Source organism: Hypomesus transpacificus, chromosome 11 (assembly GCF_021917145.1).
Source record: "Hypomesus transpacificus isolate Combined female chromosome 11, fHypTra1, whole genome shotgun sequence".
Lineage (NCBI taxonomy): Eukaryota > Metazoa > Chordata > Actinopteri > Osmeriformes > Osmeridae > Hypomesus > Hypomesus transpacificus.
In genome coordinates, this window is record NC_061070.1 from 5,197,686 (window position 1) to 5,208,330 (window position 10,645).

Genomic DNA, 10,645 nt, shown 5'->3' on the forward strand with positions numbered 1-10,645 from the left:
TAGGCCTACTTGGCACCAATCAATTTCTGCAGACACAGAGCCAATTCCCTAGGTATTACCCCTTCAAACAGATCGTGTAAAACAGCGGTTCTCAAACCTTTTAGTCCACGCACCCCCTACTACATCCCGAACGGATTCACGCACCCCCACTCCCCCACACCTTTAAAAAAAAAGCAACAGCCTATAGACCAATTATCACCCTACGTCACACAACTGTCAAGCAGGCTCAACTGCGCATGTGGGTTGCAAAAGACGAACTTCTCCCCGTTCTATTACTCTTGGAGTGTCGTTCAGGTCATCATATATCTCTGGCCACTGGATTGCAGGGCTTGATATTAACTTTTTGAGGCTCTTGGCCTTTGGACAAATACATTTACGTTCACTTGTTTATGCACAAAAGTCACTTGACCCCGATACCCTTAAATAGCCTGTCCAAGTGTGATCGGGCAAAACTAGCCTGGCTAACGGAGGTCGCTTTCTCAGGCAAATGACGAATGAAACAGACAGGTTAAAGAAATCCGAGATTCTGGCTATCTTCACCAGACTCGTATCTACATTAGGCAGTCCTCCCTGACGTTTCTGGTGTAGAATGGAGTGAAATACAACATTGTGTACACTGCCAGTGAGCGAGTCTGACTGAGGCTAACGCCAAAACAGTGTAACTGGGATGTAGTCTCACTCAGATTGCCCGTTTAAACAAATCAGAAAAATAATCGGACCAGCTGACTAAAAGCAGAATTCCCATATCTCTTGAAAGCTGCCCTGCTCGACTTTTTAAATGTAGAATTGACTGTAAAAGTGTAAAATTATGAACTTTGTGACATGACGTGAAGACATGGTTGCCGCTCGACTATGCGGTCTGTACCGGGCGACATTCTCACACTAATTTCAAGACTTTTTTGACCCAAATCAAAATTCTGATGCAACAGATCATTGGGTAATCACTTTCTCTCCTGTAGGCATGTCCTCCTCGACGCTTTTGGTCTTTTTAAATCTAACTATTTGTATTATCCGTGTGGTCCTTTTGCCATTTAAAATGCTATCCTTTCCCGGTTTTCTGCAGCCACAGTGCGCGCGCATCCCGATTGTTTACAAACAAATAATTGGTCTATTAAGCCGCATTCAAATCGTACCAATGAGAGAACAGTTTGCTAGCGCGTTGGGTTTGTTTACAAGATTTAGTCCGCTGTTAAATGTTGCAGTGTGAACACAAACCGAACAAAGGGGCAACAGCAACATTTTATCATATTAATCCCTGAATCGGAACAAAGCAAACGCCCTGTTTTAGCAGAGTTGGTTTCTGCAGCGATCCTGGAGTAAGTATTTGACCCAGTGTTAACAGTGCAGTTGAAAGAAACACGTTTTCTGAACTAGCTCTCATGGGAGAGAAACAAGATAAATATTTATTTGACAGGAACACATCACTTTATATGCTCAAGTCACGTGCCAATCTTGCTGGCGTTCATTGGCTAACATGTACCTTTACCTGAGGAGTGAAACGGGCAAAACTAGCCTGGCTAGCTAGTAACGGAGGTCGCTTTCTCAGGCAAATGATGGTTTGGTTGAAGAAATCCGAGATTCTGGCTATCTTCAGCAGGCTCGTATCTACCAAAGGCAGTCCTCCCTGACGTTCTAAGTGTAGAATGGAGTGACAAACAACATTGTGCAGACTGCCAGTGAGCGACCCAAGTCTGACTGAGGCTAACGTCAAAACACTACTGTACAGTAACGGGGACGCAGTCTCACTCAGATTGCCAGTTTTACACAAATCACAAAAATAATTGGACCAGCTGGCAAAAAAGCAGAATTCCCAGATCTCTTGAAAGCTGCCCTGCTAGACTTTTTTGTTGTTGTAGGACTGACTGTAAAACTGTAAAAAAGATTAACTTTGTCATGACGTGAAAACATGGCTGCCGCCTATGCGGTCTACCGGGCGACATTCTCACTCAAACTTCAAGACTTTCGTGCCCCAAATAAAAATTCTGATGTGACAGATCAATGTGGAATCGCTTTCTCCCAAAAAGGTTGTCCTCCTCGACCTTTTTGGTCTTTTAAAATCTAACTATTGGACTAATCCGTGTAACTAGCCGTTATAAAGGCTATATTTTCCCAGTTTTCTGCCACCATGCTGCGCGCGCATCCTGAATGTTTACAAACAAATAATTGGTCCGGATCCGTGTCAGACGGGCGAGGAGGGCAATACGCGGCTAGCAGGACCCATTAGCCAATCAGAAAGCTTGTACTGTCGTTGCCATATAATAATTCATATTACACCAATAGACCACCATTAAATTTTTCCTCTCGCGCACCCTCTAGAGGCATCTCGCGCACCCCCATGCACATTTGTTACCAACTCATTGCTCTTCAAATCAGCAATGCATTGATCATGTTGCTCAGGACTTCGGAGAGGAAGAGTCCCTGCCTAACTTCTGTGGTCTGAATGTCTTTCAAAGATGCTAAGCAAAATCTGCAGAATTTTTCAACACAAAAACTTTCCTGAAACCCTGCAAGTCCATGCGCGCCAAGATTGTCTGCAGGCACATTAAGCACAGTTCCCCTGACATTCTCACCCATCTGTTCAACATTCAAGCCTTCATGCTCTAGGTTCTTCAAGTCACGTAAAAGTGGCTAAAAAAATTATTCTTAACCATACACTTTCACTTCAGAACTTTTCCCAAGAAGCGCCAATTGGATAGAGTGGAGACTCGATCTGTACTGTGATTCCCAATTCAAAATGACCCAATAGACTGCTGTAATTTTATGCTTCTTTCTAGAAGTTCCCAATGGATTGGCAATTTCAAAATCATCAATATAAAACCCAAGTGAAAGTCTGAAATCTTGACCATTAACAAGCTTGTTAACTTTGAAATACTGACCATCAAAAGGGGAGGTGTATAATCCTGGTATACTCTCCTTTATGGGAAACGTCTTCTCAAGAACGTCAGGTCGCTCCAACAAAGACTTCAAAGTCTTCAAAAGAGGAACATTAACAAATGTTTGATTTTGTAGCCCATTGAACACACATTCAATAGGTTATTATGTCAAAATTGTTTTTAAAGTAGATGTTTCGCATATAATTAGTTGAAAGGGGACCTTTGTCAGTGGTGGAACTCAGAAACAGGTTTGTTTTTTGTAACGTCTCAGTAATGTCAGCAACAATAGACTCATTGACATTGCAGTTGTGTTTTAGCAGAATATTCTGAATTGCACACAGTGTATTTGAGTTTCCAATTGACAGAATGTAATTTACATTATCAATAATCTGCTGAGAGGCACTTTTGGATACATGTAACTGTGACTGCATACACAAGAATAAGGCAGCAAGTTTGTGTTCAAGCACTGGCTCACATTCCTCAAGGTCCAAATCTGACACATGAGGATCTGCATGAATGTCATCAGCTTGATCTGATAGACTGTGAAACTGAGACTTTGTCAAACTCATTGTCTGTACTGCCTACTGTACAAACAGATGTGCAGAGGTCATTCAAAGTTTGTTTTCTGTGTTTCTTGGACTTATGAGCTTTGAAAGTTCTGTTGTTGTTGCTGCTAAAATAACATAATAACTAACATAAAATGTGAGTTTAAGTTGCAGAAATGTATAACAAACAAACAATCATCATCAAGTTTTATGAAATCAATACAAATCTTCATAAATCCAGGCTCAGTTTGCCACGTTTAGCCTAAATAATCAGACGGCTAGCTTGCCTACCAGCCAACCAGCCCGTTATCACATGCTAATTTTTTGGTGGGAAAACTAAGCTACATGTCCGTTGATGGTTAGTTTATAACATTTTGTTTTAACAATAAGAATAAATTATGGAAGTAATGCATTACATGAATTATTATCATTAGTAGGCAGGCGATTTCTTTTTTTTGCGGGGGGGTGGGGGGCTTTTTTCAGGCCAGAGCAACTGCCCTTCAAAATTCCTGTGCACGTCCCTGATTGACGGGGAGCTATTTTTGAAACACTCACCAAACGATGTCGTGACTTGTGAGGAAAATTTCAGAGCCTAGTAGAACTCCATTGCGCATGCTCACACAATTGTCGCTGGTCCCTCCCTCTTGCTCGGCCAACATGAAAAAAATTGTGCAACGCTAAAAGTTCGGTGAACACAATTATAGACGTTCTGTTGATGAACATGTTGTAGTTCAGTAATGAAAATCATGCAATCATTGACCAAACATATTTTTCTTTTTTGACACAACCATTATGTTGAGCAAACATGTATTTCCTCATTTGTACAACTGTTTGCATCAAACTTTTTTTACAGTGCACAAAAACATTTGGTCGGGAAGTTGGGTCTGGAGGGTCTCGGGGACAACTACAGAAAACCAGAATCGGGACGGACCAATGAAATTGCCAGGGCGGGCTTTATACGATGATGGACAGATGATCAACAGTAACGTAATCAACAACGTCACGAAAGAGCGCTTGGGTTGAATTCGTTTTCAACAAACAACATATTACGTTGCTCTGATTGGTTGTAGGTCTATCCAATTGGGGTTGTGCGCAACATTCTTCCGGGTTCTACAAAACAGATGTAACTACTTCCGGCCGACCGCTTTTAAGGTAAACACAGCGTAGTAAAGGCCACCTACTATAGCCGGTGTTTAAAGGAGCTACGCTCAATTACAATTTCCCATGTACACAGGATTGCCAAACGGACTTCGACAGCCCCGAGAACTCTGGGGAGTAGCCTTTTTTTTTTTTTTTAAGTGCTCAGTTGGTAACCCGCGACGTTACCTTCTGGCAACGTCGTGACAACGTCGTAGCAACGTTATAAAGGGAATGTTAGTTGGTCCAATGGGCAACGTTGCCACGACGTCGTACCTTGGTCGGCTGGTTACGTAATTCTTTGGTCCCATGGACAACGTTTCCGCGACGTCGTACCTTGGTCGGCTGGTAACGTCATCTTTAGGTCCGTGGGCAAGGTTGCCGCGACGTACCTTGGTCGGCTGGTTACCTTATTTTTAGACCCGTGGACAACGTTGCCGCAACGTTGTACCTTGGTCGGCTGGTTACGTTAATTTTGGTCCCGTGGACAAGGTTGCCGCGACGTTGTACCTTGGTCGGCTGGTTACCTTATTTTTAGACCCGTGAACAACGTTGCCGCGACGTCGTCCCTTGGTCGGCTGGTTACGTTATTTTTGTCGTAGGACAACGGATCTTGAGTGCAATATAGTGGTTTATATATATAAATGTAGACAATGCATGTAATTCATGTGCTGCTCAGCCCCAGCATGTCATTGGTCATCAATTTTCTCATATGCAGACACATAGCCTAAGATAGCATCGCCGAAATAACACACAATCAATGGAGGAAAGGAAAACATTTATTCTTGCCAATAAGTAGGCTAAGCAAGTATGTTTATTGTTGGTTGCTGGTGAAGACGTGCTACTGATAGCCACCTGCGGCTGCGGTAGTGTTTCAGTGGAGATGTTGATAATATTTCTCTCTGGCTGGTCTAAATAAGTGTGTAATCTTCGGGTGTTTTGCTCGAGCTTGTTCCGACAACAGTTTATTGCTGCGCTTTAGAGCACCATTGCATATTTTCTTTTACTCATGTCTCTACCGTCATCTAGCAGAACGTAATGATTAGCATTTTTTAAATGTGCGCGTTCAATTGGTACTAAACTATCAGAAGGCTAGCGCTGTCTTTGGTTTTGAACAATGACAAATGTGTGGCGGCCTGCGGAAACCCTTCACATCTTGAACATTTGGGTCTTTCTGGCTATTCTACATATTTGGAAACTACAAACTCTCCTGAATACAAATATGTTTAATTCACTCAGATATCTTTATCACAACTGAAGTTACATAATTTTAAAGTTGACCCGTGTCAAAAAGTGATAAGGGAGAAAATTGCATAAAAAAGATTCCACTCCGTTTCATTCTAATTCTGTGGCGAGTATGGAAAGGAAATCCTTTTGTTCGTAATCGCATTGTGAATGTAAATGTCAGTTTAAGTATAGGCTATATTAACTTTAACTACGTTAACTATAGAAACTATACAAACCCTCCATCTCCCACGACTTCTCAATCACCCTGGGATCTGCGTTGGTGACCCCCTCATCCTCTGCCAGGAACCTTGGGGTTACCATGGATGACGAGCTCTCCCTCACGGCCCACATTGCTGCGGTCTCCCGGTCTTGTAGATTCACCCTCTACAACATCCGGAAGATCAGGAGATACCTGTCTGAGCACTCCACCCAGCTGCATGTCCAAGCACTTGTCCTCTCCAAGTTGGGCTACTGCAACTCGCTGCTCGCCGTTCTCCCAGCATGCGCAACCCGCCCTCTTCAGAGGATTCAGAACGCAGCGGCCCGCCTGGTCTACAATCGACCCAGACGCTCCCACTTTACCCCGCTCCTCATCTCCCTCCACTGGTTACCCATAACGGCCCGCATCAGATTTAAGACCCTGGTACTGACCTTCCGAGCAGTGAACGGGACTGCACCCGACTACACCAAGTCTCTCCTGCAGCCTTACACCCCCACCCGCCACCTCCGTTTTTCTTCAGACAACCGCCTGGTGGTCCCACCGCTCAAGAATGCCCGGTCCCAACACAAGCTCTTCTCCTGCCTGGCCCCCCAGTGGTGGAATCAACTCCCCACCTCCATCAGAGACACAGACTGTCTCTCCACCTTCAAGAGAAGGCTCAAGACGCACTTGTTCCGGGAGTACAACGGTACTTAGGAATGGTTTGCTGAACCCAACACTAGTTTCCTCAAGGATCACAATGACTCTTGCTTAGACTTTTGCTCTTGTTGGTTAGTGGTAGCTGATTTAAACTGTTGTATTCTATTTTAGTTAATCCTATTTTTATTGCTTTCCTACAGGTACACTTGCACTTAGAGATTCATGTTGTGTAATTGTAACTTGCTTAACTACATGCTCTTACGGTTTCTTCCCTTTAGCACTTATTTTTTGGTTGTTCGCAATGTGTACTTCTTGTTTTTGGCTACCCGCAATGCTTTGGGGCTATCTTGTTGTCATTATCAGTGACCTATGCACTTTGTAAAGCTCTCTCTTGGAAGTCGCTTTGGATAAAAGCGTCTGCTAAATGAATAAATGTAAATGTAATGTAAATGTAAACTATAGAAAACATCAAGAATCTCAATTTTGACAGAAAACGAATTTCCATATTTTATGGCTTATAGCCAACAATGAGCTGCCGCGACATCCGACGGGTTTCCGCAGGACGCCACACAAATAGGCTGCTGTTGTGCTTTTGTTATTTAAAAAAAAAAATTATATCTCTCTCACATTGGTGAATATAGGCTATAGTTAAAGGTAGACAGCAATCTATAAGATAGGATGGAGATACATTTTGAGTGGATTTAGGGGAGGGGCCTCGAGCTCCGACTTTGCGGGGGGCCTCTGCAAAGTCCCGGCCGCCACTGGTTGTCATACTCATAATTCTAGTCAGAATATGAGTCTGATAACTCTCCGTTGGGCTGTGACTATGGGGCGTGTTCCAACCGAACTCGTAAAACAAATGCCTCTTCGCTCAATTGGATAGACCTACAACCAATCAGAGCAACGCAATATGTTGTTTGTTGAAAACAAATTCAACCCAATATCGGAATGAAAATAAACATTAGTCCCATATGCAAAAACACCACTGTTAGTAAAATAAGGAGGTATACTAACTTCCATTATCTAATGGGAATGGTTCACCACCCTCTTTGTGCTGGTTTCCCCTATGTGGAGTGTGGAACCACTGATGAGTAGACTGGGAGTGCTGGTGTGTAGAGCTGTGGTGCGGAGAGCGGGATCTCTGGCGCGGTGGGTGGGATCTCTGGCGTGCTGGGTGGGATCTATGGCGCGCTGGGTGGGATCTATGGCGCGCTGGGTGGGATCTATGGCGCGGAGAGGGGGGATCTCTGGCGCGGTGTGGGGGATCTCTGGCGCGGTGTGGGGGATCTCAATTAGATTACGGATTTGCTGCATTAAGCACTTTCAGATAAAAATATATAAAAGTTATTATGCTTAACAGTTTGCTTACTGTGTTGTGACTGTGCTTCCACACATGGTTTCTGCACATTGCCACATCCGATTCCAGCACCACCTGAGCTGCTTTCATCCTCATCTGTGTAAGAAGAGAAACAACAGTATTACCACAATGCATAGTGTCACAACATATACTATTATCCAGCACCAGAAACTATAGGCCTGCCACAATGTGCAGATTGCAGGCAACTGCAACAACTAATTTTAGGCAACTTAGTGATTCTCTGAATGTGTTGCTCTCAATCCACATAAGGGTAGCATTTTCCCCTCCACACTCAGAACAAGAATTGTATTCAACCTGCACACCCTGACAATGATAGTTATTGGAAAAGCCCTGAGGAACATTAATTTTAGGAACATATTTACAATTCAGTTACTTGCGTTCTATATGATGCAGCATGGGGAACAAAATATACCCTGTGTCAGCTTCACCAGGGTTGGCTTGCAGACAGACAACTTTACGATGCAACTGCTGTTTGCTGATCAGTCGACTTCTAGCTCTGCTCATGTCATTAACACGGACGACGTTGAGCAGTTTAGAATCACAAGGATCATTGAAGAAACTCTGTGGCATTGGCGTAGCCGTAGGACATCACAAACCAAGGTGCCTTCTTCGCATATTTCCTACACAAATACAAAGTCCTTGTTCTGAAGGATGAAACAACAATCTTGTGGTCTTGTGGAGATGCAAGTAAAGCTCTCTTCGGTAAAAGGCCTACATTTTGTAGAATGTTCTAGTTCTGCTAGACGATTGGCAACCTGGGCTATAGGATTGCGAGATGTCTGGCCATTTTCTTTAGAGTCTGCAGGTAGTTCTCAAATGGAAAGCATGAAACATAATTCAGTGAACATCTGAAGTGTTCTACATCATCTGCTAAGTGAGTTAGTGAGTGCACATTGTACAGAGTGAAGGTGTTTCCATATATATCCTCACACTTCCTCACATAGTACCTGAGTAGCTCTCTGACATAGTCCAAGTGTTCCTCACGCTCTGCATCATCAGAATTCAACAGTATTGACACTGCAACCATCAAGGAAAGAAAGTGATTGTATATGATGATTGTATGTCATGTGAAACCACTCTTCTCAGAACCACTGGTCCAGTATAAAGCAGAAACTGAGTTCTGTAGCCTTCCACCTGTCCAATTCCAATAAACTCCTAGGCTGCCGAGCAAACTCACTAGGAAGTTCTCCATTCAATGCCATGAGTGTTAGATTATTTTCAGTGCTACAATGCATTCTGTGCGCTTATGTGTAAAGTACAGTCAAATCATGGGAGCGGCCTATTTATAAGTTATTAGTTCAAACAAACGTAAAATTAACATTAACCCCTTTGACATTTAAAAACCATAGCTTAACCCATTCTAGACTGAGTTTCAAATATTTCCAAAAGTCCCCACAGTGCAAGTTTTTTTTCCAAACCTGTAGGCTAGTGTTGTGGGCAAAATATACCCTATATTTGGATATGTGCTTGTTGGGGTCACATCAGGACAAGGCCCCAGTTAAGGACACAGAGCAGGCTGGAAAAAACACTAGGCTGTGCTCGAGGAAGTAGATGAGTCACTATTTTGTTATTCTCATGTCCCATATTCAGTTATGGGACAAGCACTTCTCTGTGCCCTCTCAACTTCCTCTGTAAGAATGTTCTGTTCCAGGAGCGGACTTGGGAAGCCGCGTGCTTCAGAAGATAAGCAGGTAAGGATGACATGCGAGTCTGTTCCTCTAGTTAGTAAGATGACCCTGGTATCTTAGCAACCGACAAACAAACAGACCAACATCTGTTTATTGACCAACGCTGATTGCCAATATGTTGCCAGTGTTATTTGTATGACGTGTATGAGCTGTATAAAAGACCTGTTTTTTCTGTGATCACGCAGACTCCTTTTGGCTAAAGGGAGCTCTGCGAATGTAAATCCAAGAACCTTGCATAAACGCAAACCTTTGTAATCCGATCTCTATGACTCAAAGCCTATTTCTTAAGCATTAAAGGAGACATGACATGAAAACTTCATTTTATGAGGTTATTTAACATTAATATGAGTTCCCCTAGCTTGCCTTTGGTCCCCCAGTGGCTAGAATTTTCGATAGGTGTAAACGAAGCCCTGGGTGTTCTTCTCCGCCTTTGACAAAATGAAGGCTCAATTGCTCTGTTTGAAAATCTCCTCCTAGTGACGTAGATGGGAGGAAGGTTACCTCTCCTCTCTCTGCTTTGCCCGCCCAGATCATCTGTCCCGCCCATGAGAAACTGAGTTACCACCGTGCAAGGGCGAGTGCGATATAGTTTTTTCCTGGAGACATCATTGCGAGCAAACAAACAAAGCACAACAGTTGCTCAGTGCTTGGATGTACAAATGCAAGCCCAAATCTTTTTTTAGTTCCTTCATCCGAGCCTCTGCACAGCCAATATCTAAATTTTATTTTCGCTGGAAATGCGCAGACACAACTTCACAAAGTTTTGCATGTCTGCGCCACACATTTCAGCCTCTACTGTTTCCTCAACTTGAGCCAATACAAAACTGGCCTTGCTGAAATAAAATTCTGGATCATTACTAACTCTCCTTGGTCAAGCTACAAACCTTGGATAAGTAAGTTAACTAACGCTATATCATTTAGTTGCTTTACTGTATATG